This window comes from Fundulus heteroclitus, chromosome 3 (assembly GCF_011125445.2).
Source record: "Fundulus heteroclitus isolate FHET01 chromosome 3, MU-UCD_Fhet_4.1, whole genome shotgun sequence".
Classification (NCBI taxonomy): domain Eukaryota; kingdom Metazoa; phylum Chordata; class Actinopteri; order Cyprinodontiformes; family Fundulidae; genus Fundulus; species Fundulus heteroclitus.
Window position 1 is genome coordinate 37,684,674 of NC_046363.1, and position 6,245 is coordinate 37,690,918.

The following is a 6,245-nucleotide window of genomic DNA, read 5'->3' on the forward strand; positions in this document are numbered from 1 at the left end:
CTGGGTGCAGGCCTGGTCTCTCTCTCTCTCTCTCTCTCTCCGCTGCAGGGTGTGACTGGCAGGTGTGTTGCATCTCGGCCAATTAAGGCTCGTACTTAAGGAGCTGAGACCAGGAGGAGGGCGTCAGTTCTTTCTCGCTTCCAGAGTGGTACTTGACCAACTTAAGCTAAGTTCCGAGTTTTTTCCGAGCTGATCCTAATTCTGTGTTCTGGTCTCTTATAGAAACTCAAAGAATCCGAGAAACCTTCAAGCCTGGACCCTCCTCGAAACCTGCAGCTCTCCTACGTAAACCCACCTTGACCCTCCTCTTGGTGCTCACCTGCCTGTCCACCCTCCAACACAAACAGCATCACAGAGAGAACCACTGGAATACACCCGGACCCAGGACACCCCCCTACCAGACTTCTGCCAAGCCACTGCCTCTGTGAGTTCAGCCTTCTCAACCTTTTCACCAGATTCAGACCTGTCATTCATCATTACTCTCATCCTTCCCAGCAGAACCCAGAACGAGCCAACCAGACGCACACCCCGTCCTTTGTTTAATAAAAACCATTTTTTGACTCAAACTGACTGTCTCTGTGGTTGCTCTGATCCAGAGTCGTTCTGCTCAATTATGACATAAAAAATATCTTGGGAGGTCTCTTTTAAAACAAAATAAAACAAGTAATGTTTGGAGTTTTTTACCCTGCACCATTTATCATCATCATCATCAATTTGCACAAAATACAATGAATTTCACATATTTAATAAACCATTTTGTGATAAAAATCATTCAAACCAATGAATGGTTACAATGGGGCTTTGCAAAAAATTTTTGTTTTTGTAATTTTGATTTTAAAACACCTGTCCAGCCATTTTCTGCATCATGCTTAACCCTTTTCAGGGAATTGCCGCCTGTACAGCTGTCAGGGGACGAGTGACAGGGTCCACCGGGGACAGGTTACCAGTTCATCACAAGGACAATGCAGAGAAAAACAGGATCAACAACCATGCATGTTCAGACTCACAATTCAGATCCATTAATGAACCTAACATGTGTGCTTTTAGATGGTGAGGAAAAAGATGACAATCCTGAAGATGACCTGCACATGCATGGAAAACAAACTATACTATTATTATACTAATATTAGGTTCATTGACCAACAAGTTAATATCCAAGGTCTAAGATAGGATTGCAAGAGGTAAGGGTGTTATGGTTTGTTTACTTTGTGTAATCTTTTGCTAAAAGTTAAAGCTATTCTAATTAGATGTAGACTGTGTGACGTTCTTAATGGAACAGCTTTCCCTGTCATTTGGAGTTGTGCTTTCACTTAGTCAGCTCAAGACACCAACAAACAAATTTACTGGAAAACAGATAAGGACTCCACAACAACAGAAGTGGGGGAGAGGGATAAAAACTGCAAATATTGACGCCAGTGAAATGCATCTGATTGTTGCCCTCAGAAACATGTAAAACCACAATCAGGAAATGTTGCCAAAACCTTTTACTCAACCTTTACCCACACAACTTCCCAGCAGAAAAAATAAAATTCAGCAATGATTGTTTGTTTGCTTTGGACTTCTCTGGAACATTTCCAATAAACTCTTTTTAACGTAACTCTGTGTTTGGCTGAATATCGGGGTCACCAGCAGCATTTGTTACAGATGTGATACATAATCTGCCCGTTCTGCTCTGCCGTGTATCGGGCTAAGTCTGTATCTTTTATACGGGGGGTACACACCAGCTTAAAACCCGGTTGTGTGAGTAAAAACCTTTGCCAAGTCTGTGTGCAAGTTGTCATGATTTTCTGTGAAGACCCCTGAATAAGGGAGCAGCCAGAACGACTTGCATGTCTGTTTTGCCCTCAGATTTGTCTCGTTCTAGCTCTTTTGATTTCATTCATTGTTTTTAAGATCCACAAGATGCAGGTAGTGCTTGGTATTATTTTGATTTCTTCTGTTTATTGAGAACACAGTGAAGAAGGACTGAGCCAGTGAGAACATGTTTGGATTTCAAGCATTTAACAGCCCCGATAAAGACTTTAGGAAATAAAATCCAACTTCAAAGAGGAGTTCAACTCCCAAAGAGCTTCTTTCAAACCTGTTTTGTTTGTGTCATTCAGTGAGACAGTAAAAAATACGGAGATATATAGCACTAATAAATAACTCCACCATGGTGCCAAGACCCAAGTTAAGGTTAACAACTGGTTGTAAAAAAAAAAAAAAAGAAGCAAAAGGAAGGTTAGGAATCTGTTAAGTGGGGTATAAACGGCCAACAACGTGCCATTTGGTGCATTGCTGTATTTGGACAAAACGCACAAAAATGGACTTAATGGGTTTCATCAAGAAGGTGGGAAAGAGTTCAGAGCAACAAACAGAACTGGCTCAAGGCCTCAAGAATCTGCTACTTATGTTGTTCATCAAGTACTGCAACAAAAGTTAAAGTCTTCTTCACTTTAACCGTGTTGTCATGCAAAAATAAAAAGGTTAGGATTAACAAAAAACAAGGAGAAATTTGACAAATGTGACAACACTGAAGAAAATTTGGCTTTCACCAAAGTTTTCTGCAGTCATGGTTGGAAGCGGCAAATCTTTTTAACCGTTTCAAGCAGTTTGACTGGATGCAGTTTTCAGTATAAAAAGTGAATACACAGAAAGCTTTCCCTCAAAGGAAATGAGTATAAACAATTATGCTACAACAAAAACTCAGTCTGACTGACCGCAGACGCTCTCGCAGACGAGTTTTTATCCATAAATGTACTCTTGGGCATCTTCCTATATATTTATGTTCACTTCTGTCTGGAACTGGCCGGCACTCTCAGGTCCCAAAGGTCAGAACTGAAATGGGTAAAAAGGCTTTTAAATGTTCTGCCCCTGCCACCTGGGATGACACACAGAAGCAAATCATTACAACTTGGGTTTTATAAATCAACTTTGATCAGATTACTTGTGCTTAGTTTTTATTTATAAAATGTACCTGTTAGCTGTCGTAATAGTTTACAATCAATGTAAGTTTCTGTGTTTTTTTTTTTCATCTTTGTTTCAGCGTCTCCTTTGAATCATTAGTAAGTTCAGCTCAGAAGAAATAAAAAACATATGTAATCCTTTTTTATTCCAATTTCTTAATCTTGCTGGTTCATCGTTTCTTTGACTTTGGTTTAAAACATGTGGGTACACATAATTCGCTGGTGAAGAAAGACTTTGTGCCTCAGACAGATTTCTGTTAGTCAATTAACTTAATTGAAAGACTGGTTTATTTTTACTAATGCAGTTTAATGCATTTTATCAATGCTACATTCCAGTATTGAACTGCAAGTTATTTCCTCTCAGAAATTACCTATAAAAACTGGAATTTCCAGGGTCAGGACAAATTTCCCCTTGTTTCCTATCAAAAGGAGAGAAGAACTAATGATGATCAGCCTAATAAACTTCAATTTACAAGCTGCAAATTAAAGGAGGCAGCTAAATCTTCTGTGTCAATCTGTTAATATCTGCATCTTTATATCCCTCAGTGACATCTAGACTTGAATTACATTATCTTACAATAAACAGAGCAACAATCTGATTCATGCACTTATAACAAATAAAACAGATAATAATTAAGCTATGCAGAAAAGGCAGATCTTTCTGGGAATCCAGCAGGAAAAATGTGATTAATGTTAAACGGGACGGAGGACAGAGACCGAAGAGGAGCTGGGGGAGGATGAAGATGAGGGAAGAAAAAGGAGGACAGGGAAACACTGAGCTGGGAGGGAGGTCCATCAGCAGCAGCAGGCTGCAGGAATGTTTCACATGCCTGTCCTCTGCATGACCTCGCCTCCCTGGAGTGTGGGAGATACTGGGAGTAATTAGCCTCTTTTAACATTGGAGCTGGGCTGCCTTTCCGCCTCAATGGGGTTAGCAGTGGCATTGAAGGAGATCAAGTGTATAATTTCAAACAAAGTAACTTTAGCTTTCATTTTGGGTACTACAGGCTATGCATATGCAGATTCCTCTTGTGGATTTTTTTTTTTGTTTGTTTTTGCTTGTTTGAGTAGTTTTCAGTAATTTCCAGGTAAAAAAAAAAGAGAAAGTGAATTACTTCAATTAATTTAAAGCAGAAGAGTTTCCTTCCCCCACCCACAGAGGCATCTTGCTGCTGCTGACCTACTTTATGTTCTGCTAGATTTAATTATGATCTCTCAGACTGAAAATATTTCTCACTTAAAGTCAAGGATCAAGAATTGAAGCAGACATAGATGAAGAAAAACCGGGCCTTAACCTGAATCGATTTTTGTAAAAAGGCCACGGCCACATATTTCTAATCATGAAATGTCAATAGAGGAAACCCAGAGTTACCTTCTTTACATTGGTCTCTTACATTTAAAACCGACTGTCTCTTTTTAAACTTTAAACTCCACCACTCACTAATATTAACAGACTTGCATAACTTCAAAAGTAAAAGGGCGAATGTCTCATATGTCCATTTAAAAAGACCTTTATTGTCCCACATTTGGGAAATCTGGGCGTTACATTGTGAAAAACAAATGACATGTAAGCAATTTGAGAAAAAAAATATATTTTTACATCTCAAAAACATGCAAATTTTTTATGAAAATGAATTGCAGTATTAAAACCAGCTTCAGTAATACCCTAACATGAAAAAAGGAAATATTCCCTTAAATCAGAAAATTTATCAATTAATCCAGGGCCTTGGGAAACACCAACAGATGGATTAACTGCAATAAACTAAATATTGGATGGAGTGACCATCCTTTTCATAAAACTTTTACCAAATTGAAAAGTTTCATTTGAACATTTTTATATCTCATAATTACATTTTATCTTCCCAATAGAAAATTATAAAAAGGTTAATGGTGACTGCAAATTGTTGCAGTCAGTAGCACTGTTGCCTGGCCGCACGAAGGTTCTGGGTCGAATCACAATCTGGCATCTTCTTGCATTTGGAGTTTGCTCGTGTGGGCTCTGTTTGGGTACTCCAGCTTCCTCCCATCATCCAAAATCATGATTGTTACGGACAATTTAGAGAGACCTACCTAGGTGAGTTTCTGTGTTGCCTTATGACGGACTGGCGACCGGTCCACAGTGTACTCCGCCTTTCAACTAGTGACCACTCGAGGCAACAGCCCCCCAACCCAGCAAGGTATTATAGCAAAGTATTGTAGACAATGGATGGACGGATAGCTGGACGTATAATATCTGTTACTTTAATTACACTAATTTCCTACAGGTTCCTCAAGGTGCGCTCAGGAGGATAAACGTTAAAACCTACAACAGAAATGTGTTTTCTTCTACTCAAGGCAGCAAGAACAACCGTAAACATATTTGGGCAGTTCATACATTACAAGAACTCAAGAGCAGGACTCCTAAGAAATCTTCATAGATTCGATCAACGCAGGATACAAACTTTAGATTTCTTAGACATTATAAAAGGAAAACGAAAACAATCTTCCCGGATTATACATGAAGAACATCAGAGCTGCAAAGAGCAAGTCATTTTTTTATATCATTGAATATACCACTTATTTACCAGGGTGTTTTTTTATTTTATTTTTTTGCAAAGCCTGTTTAGCGTTTCATACAAAAACAAATTGAAATGTCTGAAAGCAGGGTCAGCAATTTCTGGGGGATTCATAAAAAGCAATTTATAGCAGTAAAAACTTGTTTTTTTTTTTAGTTTATAATAAATACCTTTAAATAAAAGAGGAAAGAAGAAGAGGGATATGTAGCATAAACGTATTGTAGTGAATTTGTAGATAAAGTGCAGTTATGATTAGACAAAGTCAATTTATCATATAGTTTTAATATCATGTTCTTTAACCCACAGCGAAGTCGAATCACTTAAACTGTAAATGAAATCAAGCTTGTAGGGTTTATTCTGGCAGATATATCCAGGCTGGCCTAAAACACTCGTTTTAATTAGCTTTTCTTTTTAAATAAGCAAAACAGATGAAGATGTGGAGCATGGCCAACAGCTGGAATTTCTTTTTATCCCCTAGTGCATTCATGATTGATTTGCTGCAAAGTTATCTGAATCGAAAACCTGCTTTAATGAACCTTCTTTTGCTTGAAATTTTTGACAAAGTTTTATGATTTCCTCCTAACATGTGGCTGAGGCCAACCTTACAGACGGTGATGGATTTCATATCAGTTTAGCAGCTTTTGTTTATCTTCTGCAAGGTAAAAAAAAAAAAAAAAAAACGTGGCTACTTCCCAGCTCACCTGTTCACGTTTAAGAGATCCGAAATCTAAACAGCTGCATTGTG